At 38.6% G+C, this 20,407-nt stretch overlaps 1 pseudogene; it reads right to left on the bottom strand.

Moving 5' to 3' along the window:
* The window catches only part of LOC122213132, an 84,883-nt pseudogene extending 64,747 nt beyond the window's left edge, over positions 1 to 20,136 (bottom strand).
* Positions 20,137 to 20,407: the final 271 nt, after the last annotated feature.

Genomic DNA, 20,407 nt, shown 5'->3' with positions numbered 1-20,407 from the left:
TAGCAGGATTTTCTTTAACTTCCATGCTTTTGGAGGTTTTCCAGACTTTTTCTGTGGTTGATTTCAAGTTTCATAGCACTGTGATCTCAAAGTGTGCATGGTATGATCTCAATTCTTTTATATTTATTGAGGGCTGTTTTGTGGCCCCGTATGTGGTCTATCTTGAAGAATGTTCTGTGTGTACTCAAGAAGAAGGTATATTCTGCTGCTTTGGGATGTAGAGTTCTAAATATATCTGTCAAGTTCATCTGGTCCAATGTATAGTTCAGGGCCATTGTTTCTTTGCACATTCTCTGTCTAGATGATCTGTCCATTGTTGTACGTGGAGTATTAAAGTCCCCTGCAATCACCACATTCTTATCAATAAGACTGCTTATGTTTGTGATTGTTTTATATATTTGGGTGCTCCGAATTCGGTGCATAGACATTTATAATTGTTAGCTCTTCATGATGAATAGACCCTGTAATCATTTCTTGTTACAGTTTTTAAAGTCTAGTTTGTCTGATATAAGTATGTCTACTCCAGCTTTCTTTTAACTTCCAGTAGCATGATAGATAGTTCTCCATCCCCTCACTTTCAATCTGAAGGTGTCCTCAGGTCTAAAATGAGTCTCTCATAGACAGCAAGTAGATGGGTCTTGTTTTTTTTAATCCATTCTGATACCCTACGTCCTCTGATTGGAGCGTTTAGTCCATTACATTCAGTGTTATTACTGAAAGATATGGGTTTAGAGTCATTGAGATGTCTGTAGGTTTCATGCTTATAGTGATGTCTCTGGTCCTTTGTGGTCCTTGCAACGTTTCACTCACAGACTCCCCCTTAGGATGTCTTGTAGGGGTGGTTTAGTGGTGATGAATTCCTTCGGTTTTTCTGTTTGGGAAAACCTTTATCTCTCCTTCTATTCTGAATGACAGGCTTGTTGGATGAAGGATTCTTGGCTGCATACTTTTCCTGTTCATCACATCAAAGATTTCCTGCCATTCCTTTCTGGCCTGCCAAGTTTCCATAGATAGGTCTGTAGTACCCTTATGTGTCTACCTTTGTGTGTTAATGCTTGTTTATCCCTAGTTGCTTTCAGAATTCTCTCCTTATCCTTGTATTTGCCAGTTTCACTATGATATGTTGTGCATAAGATCAATTCAAGTTATGTCTGCAGGAGTTCTCTCTGCCTCTTCGATTTCAATGCCTGTTTCCTTCCCCACATTGAGGAAGTTCTCAGCTATGATTTGTTCAAGTACACCTTCAGCCCGTTTCTCTCTCTCTTCTTCTGGAATTTCTATGATACAGACATTGTTCCATTTGATTGAATTACTTAGTTCGCTAATTCTACCCTCGTGATCCTGGAATTTTTTTATCTTTATTTTTCTCAGCTTCCTCTGTTTCCATTATTTTATCTTCTAATTCACCTACTCTCCCTTCTGCTTCTTCAATCTGCACTGTGGCCACCTCCATTTTATGTTGCACGTCATTTATAGCACTTTTTAATTCATCATGACTATTTTTTAGCCCCTTGATCTCTGTAGCAATTGATTATCTGCTGTCTTCTATGCTTTTTTCAAGCCCAGTGATTAATTTTGTGACTATTATTCTAAATTCTTGTTCAGTTATGTTGCTTATATCTGTTTTGATCAATATTTTAGCTGTCACTTTTTCCTGGAATTTCTTTTGAGGAGAATTCTTCCGTTTGTCATTTTGGCTAGTTTTCTGTCCTTTATGAGTTTTAAAAACTTGTTGTATACTCTGAACCTGCTAGCACTGCTATATTAAAGGGGGGATCGTACACTGTCTAAGGCCTGCACCTTCAGGAGGTGTTTTTTTGGAGAGTGTTACTTGCTCTCTGTTGTTGTGACTTTGGTTATTTTATTTCCCTACTCCTAGTGATGTTTTGGACCCTCCACCAGGTGTGCTTTGATTTGTTCCTTGAAGTAACCCTATGCCCCTTAAGGTTGTCCCAGTTTCTCCCTGATAGACTCAGTCTCTTTTCCTCCCAGACTCTTGGGGTTCAAAGTCCTTTGGCTTTAGCCCTTCTTTGTTTGAGAGATGCAGGAAGTACAGATACCCCTACTTCTCTGCCATGTTGGTCCCTCTCCGAGTAAAATCTCTTATGTTTCTCTTTCAAATGCCAACAGCAGCTTTAGCATCTCTCTTTGGAAGAGTGAGTCTCACCTCGGGTCTGATGAAAAGGAGAGTGTTTCTCTGGCTTATTGTTAGTGGACCTCCAAATTGATCCTCTTTCCAATCCTGCAAGTTCTGTATTTTCCATGGGGTTCTGGCTCAGTTTGAATGGGGGATAGGGCTATCTGGGCTACTTTCTGTTCCTGGTTTGGGTGTCAGGAAACATTCAATCTAAGTACCCTCCTCCTGTTGAATGGGGGTCATAAAATACTCTGCAGCTGTGTTTATTCTCTAGTCCTAAGGTCCCTAATTTTAGTTTACCTTCTTACCACATTTCATAGGTCTTTGATGGTTGTCCCTTGTGCTACATTGAGAGTTGATAATTATATTTAGTTGCACCTATTTTTTCTTTAATTTAGGGGATGAGCAGGAAGACATGGTTCTATACCATCTTGTCCTGACCTTAACAAATCTATAATATGTTTTTCAAAACTACTTTTTCCAGTCTGAAAACTGTTCTCAGTATTTAAAATTGAATGTCAATAAACATGATATGTAAGTTGGATAGGAAAAACTATATAGCATCATTTTTCTCAGTCATTTCCATCATAATTTAGGGCTGTCAAGAGAAAGGGCCATTTATTTAATTAACTTCACAATTCAGAATCTTTAAGTTCTTTACAAAAAGCACTTAACGCTGTCATTATGTAACTCTATATGCATTGCATTGTCTCAGATGAGTGATGCTAAAAGAATAATTCAGATAAAAGAAGAAAACACATGAATGTGTGTAACAAGTTAATGTGACATACAAAATAAAATGCAACTAATTCCTATATTACTGACAATTCTAACTAACTCTAAAAGATAGCCATAGCTAAGCAACCTAAGAAATTTCATTTGAGAGCACTACCAGAAAGGACTATATAGAAAAAAAATTTAAGAAAATAAAATGTGTGCATGTGCATGTGTGTGTTTATAGAGATACAACTCCCAATAGTAAATTTAAAGGAATAGCAGGCATCTGTTGATTTTAACTGATGAATGTCATGGCATTCCTGCTAATGATGAAACAAGGAAATTCTGATTGTCATGTTATCTGCAGCAATGCAAACAGAAGGTGGTTTAAAAGATGATATATAACACCCAGGGAGCCTGAGGATTCAGAGGTAGCATCTATGACCCCAGAAACTTGCACCGTAGGAACAAATATTCAAGCCAGAACCTGAATATTTCATAGAATGCATCAGATTCTGTACCAGGTTGAATGATGGGTCCCAAAAGATGTCTGTATCCTCACCCACAAATCTGTATATTATTTTATGGCAAAAGGGACTTTGTACACATTATTATGTTAAAGATCTTAAAATATAGAAATTAGCCTAGCTTCTCAGGCAGGGTCACAAAAGATAATGACAGAAGTAGGACTGGTGTTATATGAGGGAGAGATCACAAGCGAAGGAAAGCAGGCAGCCTCTAGAAGCTGGAAAGGCAAAGAAATAGATTTTCCCCTACAGTCCCTAGGAGGAACACAGCCTTGCCAACACCTTGATTTTAAAACATCTGACCTCCAGAAATGTTAAGTTACTAGATTTATCTTGTTTCAAGCCCTAAATTTGTGGTAATTTGTTGTAGCACTAATAAAAAAACTAATAAAGCCTCCAAATAAGTTTTCCTCAAATTATGTTACCTGATACAATTTTATCAAAACTTCCTTTTCATTCCCTTTCTTATAACCCTATTGCTTTTCTGCCTGACAAATATGAGGGAAAAAAATATATTTTCTGGAGTTAATTTTGGAAACCATATTTCTACTATGAATTATACTTTAAATATCATCTGAAGATACAAAGGAGATTTTTACATCAAATGGATTTGTGTGTGTGTGCATGGGCAGAGTGAGTGCAAACATTACTGACCATCTATATGCACACACACCCTTCTTAGATAATATCAAATATTAATATAAGTTCTATGCAGGCACAAGTTGTCTTTTGTTTTTGTTTTTTGTGTTTTTTTTTTGTTTTTTGTTTTCTTGTTCACTCCTAGGTTCCCAGCACTTGGAACAATGTATATTTGTTGAACAATGAAAGGTTAAATTGAATAAAAATACAGACTATTATAATATATTCATTCTGAGTTAGCAGGACTAGGTGTCTTTTGAGTTCAAGCTCTCCAGCTAAATCTAGTTCTTTATTTTTTATATCGAATTATCTCAAACTGACTTTGTATGTGGCTTTAACTCAAAATTACAATGTATATGGTTTTGGGAGGACTTTAAAAGTTTCTATTTACCTATATTCTTACTGCTGACAAATTTCACTTGGTTGTGGTAATGAAAACAGAGATAGATTTATGTTAATGAAAACATGATGAGTAATTTTTTCTATAATTATCAAAAGAGTGGCTCAGAAGGGAGCCATATAGGGTGGAGTACATCCCAATGTTTTTGAAGAGGGAAGGATTAAAAATTCAACATGGAATACATTATGAAAAATTGATATGGATCAAATCCCATTACATCTAAACCTTTAGGGCATCTGGAGTGTTTACTGTGATGGAAGTTCATCATGAAAACACAGCTGGATATCACATTCCCAGGGAGAGGAGCTAAGTTAATATCACCCTCTCTGGTGAATTTACAAACATAAAAGATTACATTTTAATGGCATAAAGAAGGGAAGGGTTTAATATATAAATATGCATGCTTCTCCCCCTTTCCTTTTTCCAAGCTCCTGGATCATTGTAGGCAATCTCACTGCACTTTGCTTTAGGTGATGATAAATCCAAATCTTTATGCCAACACTGGTTATTGGAATTTTGGAGGTAAAGGGGAAGAGGAACAGGGAGGTAAGAAGCAATTATAACTTAATGAAATACAATATGTATTGTCAAATGGTATATTTTCTTCAGCATCTTTTATATTGACACTAAAATTTATGAAGAGAGAGCGAGAGAAAATAAGTTAAAAAAAACATTTGTATAAACCATTATAATCAAATAATAAAAGTACTTTTATGTCACATAAAATAACTTTACTTAGTTACCATCTTTATTTTTAAATTTTTTTAATGTTTATTTTAGTTTTGAGAGAGAGAGAGACAGAGCATGAGCAGGGGAGAGGGGACAGAGAGGGAGACACAGAACCCGAAGCAGGCTCCAGGCTCTGAGCTGTCAGCACAGAGCCCGACGCGATGCTCGAGCTAACAACCAGTGAGCTCATGACCTGAGCTGAAATAGGATGCTTAACCAACTGAGCTACCCAGGTGCCCCTTAATTATATTTTTAAAAGAACAACTGCAACTACTGATGACATAAACTGACTCATCTGCCCTTCTAAAATATCAATTAATCAAAATTTCTTGGTGAGATATATATATATATTATATATATATATGATATATATAATATATATATCATATATTATATATATCTGTATATACATATATATCTGTATATATATGTATATAATATATATCTGTGTGTGTGTATATACATATATCTGCAAATATATTTATACTACTTATAAATATATTTATACCACATAAAGCATTTTGAAGTATCTTCCCAATTTTTGTGACAGATTTTTTTTTGAGGTTTATTTTTTTTTTTTTTTTTTTTAAATTTTTTTATTTATTTTTGGGACAGAGAGAGACAGAGCATGAACGGGGGAGGGGCAGAGAGAGAGGGAGACACAGAATCGGAAACAGGCTCCAGGCTCCGAGCCATCAGCCCAGAGCCTGACGCGGGGCTCGAACTCACAGACCGCGAGATCGTGACCTGGCTGAAGTCGGACGCTTAACCGACTGCGCCACCCAGGCGCCCCATTTTGAGGTTTATTTATGTTAGAGAAATAGACAGAGAGAGAGAGAGAGAGAGAGAGAGAGAGAAGGCAAGCAGGGAGGGGCACAGAGAGAAGGAGACAGAATCTGAAGCAGGCTCCAGGCTCTGAGCTGTCAGCACAGAGCCCCATGCAGGGCTCAAACTCATGGACCGTGAGATAATGACCTGAGCCCAAGTCAGACGCTCAACTGACTGAGACACTCAGGTGCCCCTGTGTGACAGATTTTAAATGAATATTTTATAAAATACTATTTTGCATTAAACCTAATATTGCAGAAAGTTTTACCTACAGTATTGCCAGGTTGATTTAATTTTCCTCAAACATCATTATCATGTCCTCTTTCTGCCCTTCCTTCAGTGGCTTCCTGAGAGATGCAGATTAAACAGAAAACAGTGAAGTCTTTCAAGGCTTCACATGTTTTCTTGTTTGGTTTCTTCTTCTTCCCCTTCCTTCTCCTCCTCTTCATCTCACCCTCTTAACTCAGTCTCTCCAGTTAGTCATTAAGTCCTTGCTATGTGGTAAGCACAATTCTAACTGCTGGTATCACTACAGGAATAGGATAGTCAGGACCTCTGTTCTCAGGGAGTCCCTCTAATGAGGAAGAACGTTTAACAGAAAAAGCAATACTAGGCTTTAGCCAGGGAAGCCCAACTATAGGAGTTAAGAGCAAAATTTCTGGAGCTGAGTTTCAGTACTGGCTTTAGAACCAATAAGTGCCTGACTTTTTGATGAGTTACTTACTCTTCCTCAGGCTATAAATTTTTCACCTATAGACAAGGGATGCTGTTGTTGCTGCTGATAATAATAACAATAATAATAATTATTATTGCTATTATTATATGATGATGAATGATTAGTAACTGCTTTATACTTTCACCAAGAATACTAAATGAGGTAATACTTTTATTGTTAGGGACTGGATTTAATAACATGTGTATGCTTAAGGAGTTGAGTTGTATTTGAGAACTACCAACCATCTTCCTATGACTTATAAATGTTATGGTTTTAATAACCAAAAATATTCTCCTGGAATCAAACTTACTTGAAATAGGTAACCAGGATACCCAAAAATGGCCAACAGAATGATGTTCTTCCCAGTGTCCTTCTAAATTAAGGGCGTGAGTGTGATATTATTATCAGTAAATACATAACCTAATGTACTTGTGCAATCTACTGAAACCAGGGAGAAAGCAATGCCCAGGCTTGCAGCCTACTGCTCCTTCAGAGCCAGGTGGCATTCACACAGCACATGCTTCCCAAATCCTGATTGGCTGCCTGTCTTATCTGCTTCTTTTCAACCTGACAGGGGTCGATAAAGCACTGCAGAGAACAAAGAGGATGTGCAGAATAAAAATGGTGATGAAAAAATTGAGAATCTTGAATTACATTTGGTTTGGTGAATAAAGGACAGTCCATTCATTCTAGGATATGCATTTATTTGAAGCTCTAATTATTATTATTGAAAGACATGCAAGAGGGAGCATATGAAGCAAGGCCTGCAACTAGGCTCATTGTGAGATCATCAATGACCCAGGGAGCAAGAATAGGAGAAATAAAAGATAGCTTGTGAAATGAGTCACTGCGAGATCTTATGTTGGGTATTTTCACACAAATTTTTGTCCAGATCCTTTTCTGCTCATTAGTGAAATTACAGTGAAAGATAAATGAAGGGTGTCCACACAAAAAGCTTCAAGATCACCACGGTCATTACTTAAAAAAAATGATTTGCATTTCATTGCAGGGATATAATAATTCCATTAACACAAAAAGAAAAAAAGAATGTAGGGCATAGAGGAAATGACTCGGCTTGTGGAACAGTGCCATGTAATAGGAATCATCCTGGACCAGGAATTAGAGATCCTGGTAGGAGTTTCCATACATGTCTACCTGGCAGTACAACCCCAGGCCACTTAAGAAATAAAATAAAACCTCTATAATGGGGAATGCCCTCATCTGCTCAGTGCAGGCAGCCTTTAAAACCTATTTCAGGGGCACCTGGGTGGCTCAGTCAGTTGAGCTTCCGACTTCGGCTCAGGCCATGATCTCACGGTCTGTAAGTTCGAGCCCCGCGTCAGGCTCTTTGCTGACAGCTCAGAGCCTGGAGCCTTCTTTGGATTCTGTGTCTCCCTCTCTCTCTGACCCTCCCCCATTCATGCTCTGTCTCTCTCTGTCTCAAAAATAAACATTAAAATTTTTTTTAAAAATAAAAAAAAATAAAACCTATTTCATATTTCTCAGTGTCATGCCAATTAAAGAAGAGAGAACCGGGGCGCCTGGGTGGCGCAGTCGGTTAAGCGTCCGACTTCAGCCAGGTCACGATCTCGCGGTCTGTGAGTTCGAGCCCGGCGTCAGGCTCTGGGCTGATGGCTCGGAGCCTGGAGCCTGTTTCCGATTCTGTGTCTCCCTCTCTCTCTGCCCCTCCCCCGTTCATGCTCTGTCTCTCTCTGTCCCAAAAATAAATAAAAAACGTTGAAAAAAAAAATTAAAAAAATAAAAAATAAAAAATAAAGAAGAGAGAACCAAATGCAGTTCTCCTCATCAGCTATCACTACAAGCAACCCTGAAGACATTAATAATTCATTTAACTTCTTCCGATGGAGTTTTTTGGTTTGGATTAATACTTTTATCAAAGTATAGTTTTGTTTTTTCATCTATAGGTCTCAAACTCTTATTTGACTTATACATGCTTTAATTTTGTGTTGATAGTCACCACTTCTTCTATCCCCTTTCTCATCTTCTGTTTTTTTCTCTGGATGGATATGCTGTAAGCATACTAAACTCTAAAGACTTTTTATTCCTAGTGTGCAAAATATGGGCTGGGAATGGGCCACAGTGGTATCAACCAGAAGTTTCTTAGGAATGCAGACTCTTGGGCTCCCTCTGCACCCTGATCAATCAGAGTCTGCATTTTTACAAGATTTCTGAGTGATCCATTTTCACATTAGGTATGAGCAGCACTGATCTAAGCACTGTCTGCTTCGCTTTGAATGATACTTTGTTCCATACCCCAGCTGCTGAGATAGGAAAAGAGATCCAAAATGAAGAACAGAGGTTATTAAAGCTAAAATGGCCCTCCCTGGTGGTCTAGCCCAGCCACATCATCTTAAAGTGAGGGGAATAGTAATATGCCCAAGGTCATGTTCTTCCTGAGCCAGGAGCAGAATTCAATCTGCTGCCTTGAGTCATGGCACTTTCATGTTAGCAAAGATATACTTTCCTACTTAATTTTTCCATTTTCTCTCTCCAGCCAGGGAAAAGTTAATCACAGGTTCTCTGGGTCACCCTTGGTCTTTGGACTCTCAAGGCTCCTGAGTGCGTGTACTTATTTATAGTAGAAAACAACCATAAACCGTTCATTGGAGACCAAGGCCATCTGGGTAGCTCGAGGGGTGGCTTGGCTAATTCACCACCCTTTGCCTCTGGCTCCTCAATTACCGAGTAGGAGATGATTCATCTCTACAGAGACCTTTGACAGTCTCAGCTGAAAAGCCTCTGAGAAGTGCAAAGCATTACTGTGCCCTGCAAGTGAAAATCATGCCACTCCCCGAACTCTCTGGATTTGGAACTGAAACTAAAATTAGCAGCTGCCATTTGTCTATACAATACATTACTCCACACCTTATTGCCAGGGGTACAGCCAAAGTGGCTTTGCAAATTATTACTCAAAGGTTCTCTGTAAAAGTAACAGTATATGGTAGAGAGTACAATAGATTTGGAGTTAGAAGTTCTGGGTTTGAGCCCCAGATCCTCCACTGACCAGATGCATGCATTTTGGCTACTATTCCAATACTCTCAGCCTCTGCATCTTCATTTTAAATAGCCTTGTTACCACTTATGTCACCAGATTTTTTTCCTTGTTCTTGTTGTCAACGCCTTTGTCTCTTCCATGTGCCTATGGTCTCAGTGTCATGATCACCTTCCTGCTTCTCTACCATTCATACATTTCCCTTCCTCTTCTAAGACCACCAGTTTTCCATTTTGATGTCCAGGAGGCCCCAGGGAGGGTGACTCTACTCTCAGCTCCTCCAGACTAAGCTAAAACAATGAGCATATTTGGTACCTCTGTCCATAATGAGTGAGTTCTGTGGTTGGGATGTGAACTAATGAGCTAGCCCAAAAGAGACAGTCTTGGGACTATCCAGGGAATGCTACAATCAAGAGGTCTCTTTCTCTTCACTGTGCTGACACAACATGATACATAGACCTGCCATGTCCATTTGTGTCCATACACAGAAGCCAGCTTGAGGACAAAGCTGATCCACTAATTGTAGCTGAGCTAAAGCCCTAATCACAAAATAAACTTTTGGATAACGTTATACCTCAGTGAAACCTTATCCCTGTACTTTTCAGTTGTATGAACGAATTCTCTACATTTTTAAAACTACTTTGAGTCTGGTTTTCTATTTTGGGAAGCCTAAGCATAGTAACAAACATTTCAGTCTCAAGAAAACCTCTAAGTAGCCATGTATTGCATGGCTTTCCTCTACTACTCATAATTTATCCCACTCCAAAACAATATGCATATGGTGTCTGAAAAGGGTTCTTTGAACACTGAGGTAAATAAATATATCTCTTTATTTATTTTCTAAATAATAAACTGTAAACTGCAAAATCTAAAATGCTATTTTTCATAAAACTGTGAGTTTAAGGAAACTATTTGATCTGTGATACTTGCTTCGAGGTCAAGAAACTGATAAAATCCTTGGACCTTATCCCCCCAAATACTGACTATACACATGTATGCAATTTTCACATAATTTCAAGGAGGTAATAAACAAACTTCACAGGACATTTATGATCTCTCCATGACTGCTCTCCTAGAACTGGTTCTTAATTTGTGGTCCATGGGCCCATGAGTCACCAAGGAGGTTAAGAACCATATACTATGTTAACCACCTGTGAGTTCTGTGACTTCCTCTACTGAATATATCCTATTAGCAAACTCCCACATCTAAGCTATAGTAGAACTGAGTCAAAGCTTCATTACAATTAATGCTTTAATTAGAGATGTTCTGCTGAAACGTTCCATGTTTTCCTCTGAGCTTCATTTACATTTCTCTTTAAATTATTTCATAACACTAAGGATAACAGCAAAGGAAGTGACCCTGATACCAGTCAGACCACTTTTCTCTCATTGGGAATGATCTATAGATTTGGCTCCACAAAATCAATTGAATTGATAGAAAGTTCAATACTTGAATATAAATCGTAATTACATACAGCCAGGTTGGGAAGTTTTTGATAGCCATCCAAAGCACAGACTGAAATGGAAAAGACTAAGATAATTGAACTCAAGATCTCACTTACAGTGTAATTTTATATCCATTTAGAAGCAACTCCAGAGATATCAATGGCTCTGTCTTTGAATCAAGTCAGAGAAAAGGAGAGGGTGGCAGCAAGATAAAAGGAATCTGAAGGTAGGTTCAGTCTGGTGAGAGTATTTCCATCTTTTTCCCACTCAAACACTAACCTAGAATCAACAAATTCCTTGACACAAAAGAGTAACATTATATTTAGGATTCAACTTTGTAGAAAGAGCTTCCTTTAGGGAGTCAAGAAATTTTTATTTAAATTCCAATCTTTCTACTTTCTTGCCATGTGACATGGAGAATGTACCTAACTGATTTAAAACCATTGTCCATCTTTGATGTTTGGGCAAACAAAATCCCACATGACTGGGTGAAGGGTAGGTACTAGTTCTTGGAAATAGTCAGCATGATTACTTCACAGGATAGTCATGCTGGAATATGAATGTAAATGCAACTGTTACATGGGGAGGTCAACTTACAAAAAGTTAAAATGGGATAGATACAAATGCTATCTGATCAGTATTTAAGCTGAGCCCCCAATTTTTATTATCCTGTGAGTCAGAAAGACAACCCATGAGCAACTGAGATTAAGGAGATAGTTGCTAGAATCCACCCAGGGAGCTCACTACTCTTTCATTTCAGGAAATTCCACTTCTGGAAGGAGGAGGATTCTTAGGGTCTGTCTCCCGTTTCCTCTAACCATTTTCTTACTTCTCTGTAAATATGCTCAGGATGAGAAGAAAGACACACAACCCCTGATAATAGGTTCTGACACAGAGTGGTCATATTCTTGGAAATTTACTGAGCCAAGGACAAAGGGTATGCTATTTATAAAATACATACCTCCCATTTAGGTTTTTCTTTTTTGGGGAGCTGGGAGATGCATTCTGGTGAGGTTTAGAAAGAGAAAAAGCAGGGGTGGATACAAGTATCTTCTAGAAAGAGAAGGATATAATGTACAGGACTGCTCTAGGTAGACAGAACAAGAAAGAGGGAATCATGCGGATGTTAGGAAGAAGCCTGAAGTAGAGGAAAGTGAAGCATGTGCCTACCTAGAGGTATTCGCTCAGCAGAACTCAAATTTTTTCTAGTTTGACAGTTTTTCATTTGTTTGTTTGTTTTTTAATATGAAATTGATTGTCAAATTGGTTTCCATACAACACCCAGCGCTCATCCCAACACGTACCCTCCTCAGTACCCATCACCCACCCTCCCCTCCCTCCCACTCCCCAACAACCCTCAGTTTGTTTTCAGTTTTTAAGAGTCTCTTATGGTTTGGCTTCCTCCCTCTAACTTTTTTTTTCTCCTTCCCCTCCCCCATGGTTTTCTGTTAAGTTTCTCAGAATCCACACAGGAGTGAAAACATATGGTATCTGTCTTTCTCTGTATGACTTATTTCACTTAGCACAACACTCTCCAGTTCCATCCACGTTGCTACAAAAGGCCATATTTCATTCTCATCGCCATGTAGTATTCCATTGTGTATCTAAACCACAATTTCTTTATCCATTCATCAGTTGATGGACATTTAGGCTGTTTCCATAATATGGCCATTGTTGAAAGTGCTGCTATAAACATTAGGGTACAAGTGCCCCTATGCATCAGCACTCCTGTATCTCTTCGGTCAATTCCTAGCAGTGCTATTGCTGGGTCATAGGGTAGATCTATTTTTAATTTTTTGAGGAACCTCCACACTGTTTTCCAGAGTGGTTGCACCAATTTGCATTCCCACCAACAGTGCAAGAGGGTTCCTATTTCTCCACATCCTCGCCAGCATCTATAGTCTCCTAATTTGTTCATTTTAGCCACTCTGACTGATGTGAGGGAATATCTCAGTGTGGTTTTGATTTGCATGTCCCTGATGACGAGTGACATTGAGCATCTTTTCATGTGTCTGTTGGCCATGTGGATGTCTTCTTTGGAAAAGTGTCTATTCATGTCTTCTGCCCATTTCTTCACTGCATTATTTGTTTTTTGGGTGTGGAGTTTGGTGAGTTCTTTATAGATTTTGCATACTAGCCCTTGTTCCAATATGTCACTTGCAAATATCTTTTTCCCTTTCCATTGATTGCCTTTTAGTTTTGTTGACTGTTTCCTTTACAGTGCAGAAGCTTTTTACCTCCATGAGGTCCCAATAGTTCATTTTTGCTTTTAACTCCCTTGCCTTTGAGGATGTGTCAAGTAAGAAACTGCTGCGGCTGAGGTCAGAGAGGTTTTTTCCTGCTTTCTCCTCTAGGGTTTTGATGGTTTCCTGTCTCACATTCAGGTCCTTTATCCATTTTGAGTTTATTTTTGTGAATGGTATAAGAAAGTGGTCTAGTTTCATTCTTCTGCATGTTGTGGTCCAGCTCTCCTAGCACCATTTGTTAAAGAGACTGTCTTTTTCCCATTGGATATTCTTTGCTGCTTTGTCAAGGATTAGTTGGCCATACTTTTGTGGGTCTAATTCTGGGGTTTCTATTCTATTCCATTGGTCTATGTGTCTCTTTTTGTGCCAATACCATGCTGTCTTGATGATGACAGCTTTGTAGTAGAGGCTAAAGTCTGGGACAGTGATGCCTCCTGCTTTGGTCTTCTTCTTCAAAATTACTTTGACTATTCAGGGTCTTTTGTGGTTCCATACAAATTTTAGGATTGCTTGTTCTAGCTTCGAGAAGAATGTTGGTGCAATTTTGATTGGGATTGCATTGAATGTGTAGATTGGTTTGGGTAGTACTGACATTTTAACAATATTTATTCTTCCAATCCATGGGCACAGAATGTTTTTCCATTTCTTTGTATCTCCTTCAATTACCTTCATAAGCTTTCTATACTTTTCAGCATACAGATCTTGTACATCTTTGGTTAGATTTATCCCTAGGTATTTTATGCTTCTTGGTGCAGTTGTGAATGGGATCAGTTTCTTTGTCTTTCTGTTGCTTCATTGTTAGTGTATAAGAGTGCAACTGATTTCTGTACATTGATTTTGTATCCTGCGACTTTGCTGAATTCATGTATCAGTTCTAGCAGACTTTCAGTGGAGTCTGTTGGGTTTTCCATGTATAATATCATGTCATCTGCAAAAAGTGAAAGCTTGACTTCATCTTTGCCAATTTTGATGCCTTTGATTTCCTTTTGCTGTCTGATTGTTGATGCTAGAACTTCCAACACTATGTTAAACAACAGCGGTAAGAGTGGACATCCCTGTCGTGTTCCTGATCTCAGGGAAAAAGCTCTCAGTTTTTCCCCATTGAGGATGATGTTAGCTGTGGGCTTTTCATAAATGGCTTTTAGGATGTTTAAGTATGTTCCTCCTATCCCAACTTTCTCGAGGGTTTTTATTAAGGATGCTGAATTTTGTCAAATGCTTTTTCTGCATCGATTGACAGGATCATATCAGGTTCTTATCTTTTCTTTTATTAATGTCATGTATCACATTGATTGATTTGTGAATGTTGAACCAGCCCTGCAGCCCAGGAATGAATCCCACTTGATCATGGTGAATAGTTCTTTTTATATGCTGTTGAATTTGATTTGCTAGTATCTTATTGAGAATTTTTGCATCCATACTCATCAGGGATATTGGTGTTTGTTTGTTTTAACTTTAGTTATGCTGATTATTGCTAAGCAAAGCAAAGGCTGGCTTGTTTTGTTTGTTTTTGAGCTTATTTATTTATTTTTAGAGAGAGAGAGAAAGAGAGTATAAGGAAGAGAGGGGCAGAGAGAGAAGGAGAGAGAGAGGGAAAGAGAAAGAATCCCAAGCAGGCTCTGCATTGTCAGCAAAGAGCCTTACAAGGAGCTCGAACTCTCGAAGTGTGAGACCATGACCACAGCTGAAATTATCAGATGCTTTCATCTGACCAAGCCAGATCATCAGACCCAGTCATATGCTTAACTGACTGAGCCACCCAGGCACCCCAGTTTGTTTGTTTTTTTAAGTTCAACTTATCTCTTCTTGTTGTTTTTGTTTTGTTGTTGTTGGTGGTGGTGGTGTTTTGTTTAAGTGGGCTACATGCTCAGCACAGAATCCTACACAGAACTTGAACTCACAACCTGAGACCAAGACCTGGGCTGAGATGAAGAGTCAGATGCCTAACCAACTAAGCGACCCAGGTGCCCCTCCTTTTTCTTATTTTTGACTTTGGGTCACAGTTAGACAATTTTCCCCCTCCAAGATTATAGTAGAATTTACCCATTTTTCCTAATACTAGTATTATTTTATATTTCACATTTAAACCAATACTAACAATTATGTTCTTGCATGATAATGCAAATTTACTATGTACAAAGAACTGTATGTGAACAACCCATTTAGTCCTCACTACAATACCAAGGTGCAGATTATATATATGTTCATTGTAAAAATGGAAATTGAGGGTCAGAGAAGGTAAGTAACTGCTATAAGGTCAAAGAGTTATTAAGCAGCAATGTGGCAGAGCCATGAACATAGCCTACCTTTAATTCTGGAGTACTTAAATGCATTAAGATGCTGGCTTCCTAGAAAGCACACAGAAGAATAAATTTATAAGACTGAGGTGGTAATTAATGGAAATAAGTGACAGTTTGTGCCATTTTATGAAGAAAGGAGACACTGCAAGACAAATTAATTCCCAATAAATATTATATTGTTTGGTTTTGGATATTTCTGCCCACCAATGCAATAATTTAGAAAAGTAATTTTTTTCAACGAATCTAATAATCACAATCAGGATTGGTCATTTTCCACTATATCTTCCACAAATACATTTCCTCAGTACTTGCTTATAAGTACTACCTAAGTTTACTTTCAAGAGGAAAAGGAGCTTATACATCACAAAACCTTGAAACTGATTAAAGACTGTCTGAAGGCATATCTCAAAATCCTGACTTATCCACTTGCTCAGTTTTAGTTGTGATAAATCATACATTATGCAAGAGCAAAGGAATTAAGAGAAAGTTCAGCAAAAATCAGTTGAACTTCCATTAGGAGAGCATTACAGCTGTCTCTCTCCTCCATCACACCATTAAGCATCTCATTATCACTAGCTCTCTTTGTCAGTTTTAACAATTTTCTTTTCATCTAAACACCACTTCATTCTCTGGCCCAACAAATGCAATTTTGACCTCATTAACCTGGTTGGTATTAACCTTGGAATAACAACAAGTTGAAACTATCCTCCATGAGCATTGTGAACTTGACTCATTCAAGGCAGGCAGGTTAGTTTCCTTGCCTTGATCAAAGGTTATACCTTTCAAATAGGTCAGCTAGCATGCCTTGAGGACCTAGAGTCTGGGTAAAAGTATGGCAATAAGTAAGTGGATATGAAGTCCCGTTCATTAATAGAAAATACTGTAGAAATAAATGTTCTTTTTTGTAGTGGAAAGAACTCTAATTTAGAAAACAGAGGACCCAAATTCTAGTCCCAGCTCAGATTTAATATACAATGGACCTGGACAAATCATTTTCTAGTTTTTCACTTCTTTGGTAGTAAAATAAAGGTATTAAATTGGAGGGTCTTAAGTTCTCTCCAGTTAAGAGACTCTAGTAGATGTCTGGTGCCTTGCCCAGATCCTCTTTTCAGACCAATGTACTCATCCTCCAGATGACCTGCAGGTAATTCTGTGACCTTCTTTGGAAAATCACCCTTGGCCAAGAAAGGGAGACACTCCTTGAGAGGTTATACAAGTCCCATTGTATACAAGTCCTGATCCTCACCTATTGAGGCAGCCTGTGATGGTCGCACACAACAAGCTAGCCTCTTACCAGATGGAGGGACAACTCTGGTACAAATTATGTCCCAGTATACCCCCTCACTCCCACAGTATCACACTAAACCCACACTTTGAGTCCACATAATTTTTTGGATTTACTTCTTCCCTGTCCTGCTTCCTTCACTCCTCACTTCCTGGAAAGCACTTCCTCAATAGTAATAATGCACCCAAATCTCAGCCTCTGGCTGCCTCTAGCTCTGCTCCTAAGGAACTCAAATGAGGATGCTATACCTTGCTGATGATTTGCCAGAATGAGCATTTTAGAGGAAAGACTTAACAAATTATTCCTCTCATGTATGATTTTAGAGATCAATAAGACATTTTGAGTAGTGTACTTCTAGACAGAGACTAATATTCATTAAGATCAAGGAAAGATCTCCCAAATAAATTATATTTTACCAGCCTAGAAAAGTGAATTCTACAAGAAGGAGCATGTCAGACAGAAAGAAGAACATGTGAAAAGGATGAGAGGAATAGCAGAAGTATAATTGTTCCAGGAGTGGAGATAAGATGACAGATAAACTTGGAGAGTACAGTCATGTGGTGGGAGAAAAGGAAGGGGCATCAAGAAAATGACATCACAGCTAATATTTTCTAACGCTTCACTCTCTATCAAGCCCTGTGTTCAGTATTTCCAACCTACCAATGTATTTCATGTATTCAACCACTGTAACAGGAATATATGTCAGACAGTATCAGTTGTTTTTATTTTACAAATAAGGAAACTGAGGCTCAGAAAAATTAAAGAGTCCCCAGAGGTAGGAAGTGGCAGACCCTGGAAAAAAACCTTGTCATTTCAGAGACTATCTTATAAAACTGCAAAATGTGATTGTCTCCCATAACCATTTACTACCTTTAGGCTATGTTAATGAATCCAGAGGACAATGAAGAACTGGAGGATACCAAACCGCAAAAACATATGGCTTTACTGAGGTGTGAAAAAATTCATCCTCTTAGCATTTTTTTATTAGAAACTTCCATCAAAGCAAACAGAAGACAAAATGAAAGTAAAGAGATTAGGAAGCCACTGGCTATTTTAGCCTCAGAGATGATACTGTGAGCTTTAGTCTGCTCAGGCTGCTATAACAAAATACCATAACTGTGTGGCTTCAACAACAGACATTTATTTTTCATGGTTCTGAAAGCTGGAAGTCCAAGATGAGTATGTGAGTTGATTAAGTTCCTGGTGAGTACCCTCCTTCTGTTTTGCAGTAACCTCCTTTCTTGGAGCTTCACAAACAGGAAAGAGAGAGAGCTAGCTCTTTGGACTCTTTTTCTAAAGTACTAATTTCATCTGAAGAGCCCAACTTCGTGACCTAATCTAACCCTAATTATCTCTAAAAGGCCCCATCTCTAAATACCATCACAACTGTGGGGGCAGGTATTGCTTCAACATATGAATGGGAGTGGAGTACAAACATTCAATCCAAAAAGTCTCAACCAGGAGGCATAGTAGAGATACTGAGAAGGGGACAGATTTGAGGGTAGTTGTAAATTTTTTACTTCTGGCAGAAGTTTAATAAAATAGTCATGTGAATTTTCTTGTTATAAGGCTGTCAGATTTAGCAAATAAAAATAAGAATTCCTAGTTATATTTTCATTTCAGATAAGCAAATTATAAATTTAACTTATGTCCCATGCACTATGTGGAAAGTATTTATACTAAAAAATGATGTGTTGTTTATCTGAAATTCAAATTTAACTGAGCATACTGAATTTAATCCAGAAGCCCAAGTCTTGGACCATGTCTGGTTTTGGGATTTGGGAAGCTATACCTGCACAATTATCTGAGAGTAAAATAAGCTCTCCTACTACCACACAGGAAATGTAACAGAAATTGCCTTCTCTATATTCCCAGTATTCCAATATCTGCCAGACTTTCAGAAGGAGAATGAAAACCTACCCGTAAAATAATGATGTTTTGATTTTTCCAGCCTAGTAGAATATTTAGTCCTGTTGTTCACCAAATGATATTAATGAGAAAGTAGGTCACGGGATTGTTTCCCTGAAGGTCCAGTTAGCAATGAAAAGAATCATGACATTTTACATCTGAAAGGGATCAAACCATAATTTCATACAATGACCTTCTTTTCAGATGTAGAAATGGAGACCCCAAGTAGTTAGGGGGCTTATCAAAGGTCACACAGTGAATGACACTGATTCTGCACCACCCACTGTGCTTAGTCAAATAAAAGCACTTATCACTAATTCCTCAACACAACCCCGGTAGGTCATGTTATTATCACAATCTTATATGTAAGAGAAGTGTCTAAGTGAAGTGAACTAATTTTGCTTGAGGAAGCAGAGTAGAAAATAGCACAGGTATGATTTGAAATGAAACTCTCTGAATTCTGAGTCCATTCTCTCTTAATTTTTTCAAAATCTCTCTGTCTTACACATACACACACATACATGCATACACATACCATACACACAGAAACATATGCACACATGTGAATGCATGTACACATGCATATGCCACACACACACCCGATATCAAACTCCCCATGAACATAAAATAGTTCTACTACATAATGTATCACTGAAGGGGTTAAAAGAACTATGGATTTCTTTTCAGTTGAGCATTATTTTTTTTAAGCTTTTAAATTTTAATTCCAGTATTGTTGGAGAAACGAATAAAGTACTGTGCCAAAGATGGCTGATGGGACTAAAACAAGCTCTGGTCTCTAGCTTGGAGACCCCTCCTCCGGGTTCTTCTTGCCCTGTTTCACAAACGCGAAAACCCGCCACAGATATGGAAGCTGACAACTATAAATTACCCTCCCACCCTTCATTCAGGGCTCAGATCTTTGGAGAAACGGTCTCCTCTGAGCCCCCCAGTGTTAAATAAATCTCAGACTCACCAAGATCTCCGAGCACTTGATTTTTCCACCAGCATTCCAGCCTAGTTCTGTAACATATTTGGTTCCCTGACTGGGAAACCCAACTACGCTGGCCCATTGTTGCCACCAGCTTGGGAGAATTGCAAGGCAGTGACAGAACAAAGAATCGCAAGGGAGAAGGTGTGCCCTGACTGAATTTTGGCAGTCTCCCTCTCGGTTATGTTGGGCCAGCCCTGCTCCACTGTTCCTGCTGGAATCGAGAAGACTTGGCAGGTGAGGACCTGGACCTGACATCGGAACCAGTAAGGCTAGGGCACAATCTAGTCAGGCCTACTAGCAAAAGTGGAAGACGGACCTGGTCACTCCCTGGAGACCTCAGAGGTCTCAGAGATAGGAATTCTGTGGGAGGGAATGTAATAACCTCTGGTGTGTATGTGAGTGTGAATGTGCCACTCGGTCTAGCTTGCCTGCCAAGTTCAGTTCTGTGGCTCCACAGGCAGGCACCCTTAAGGTCCCCAAAAGCCTACAGAGTCTGAGTGGGCCCGTCTGTGATTCCAAGGTGAAT

Source organism: Panthera leo, chromosome A2, assembly GCF_018350215.1.
Source record: "Panthera leo isolate Ple1 chromosome A2, P.leo_Ple1_pat1.1, whole genome shotgun sequence".
Lineage (NCBI taxonomy): Eukaryota > Metazoa > Chordata > Mammalia > Carnivora > Felidae > Panthera > Panthera leo.
Note: the sequence above shows the minus strand (reverse complement) of the source record. Positions and strands in the feature narration are given on the sequence as shown.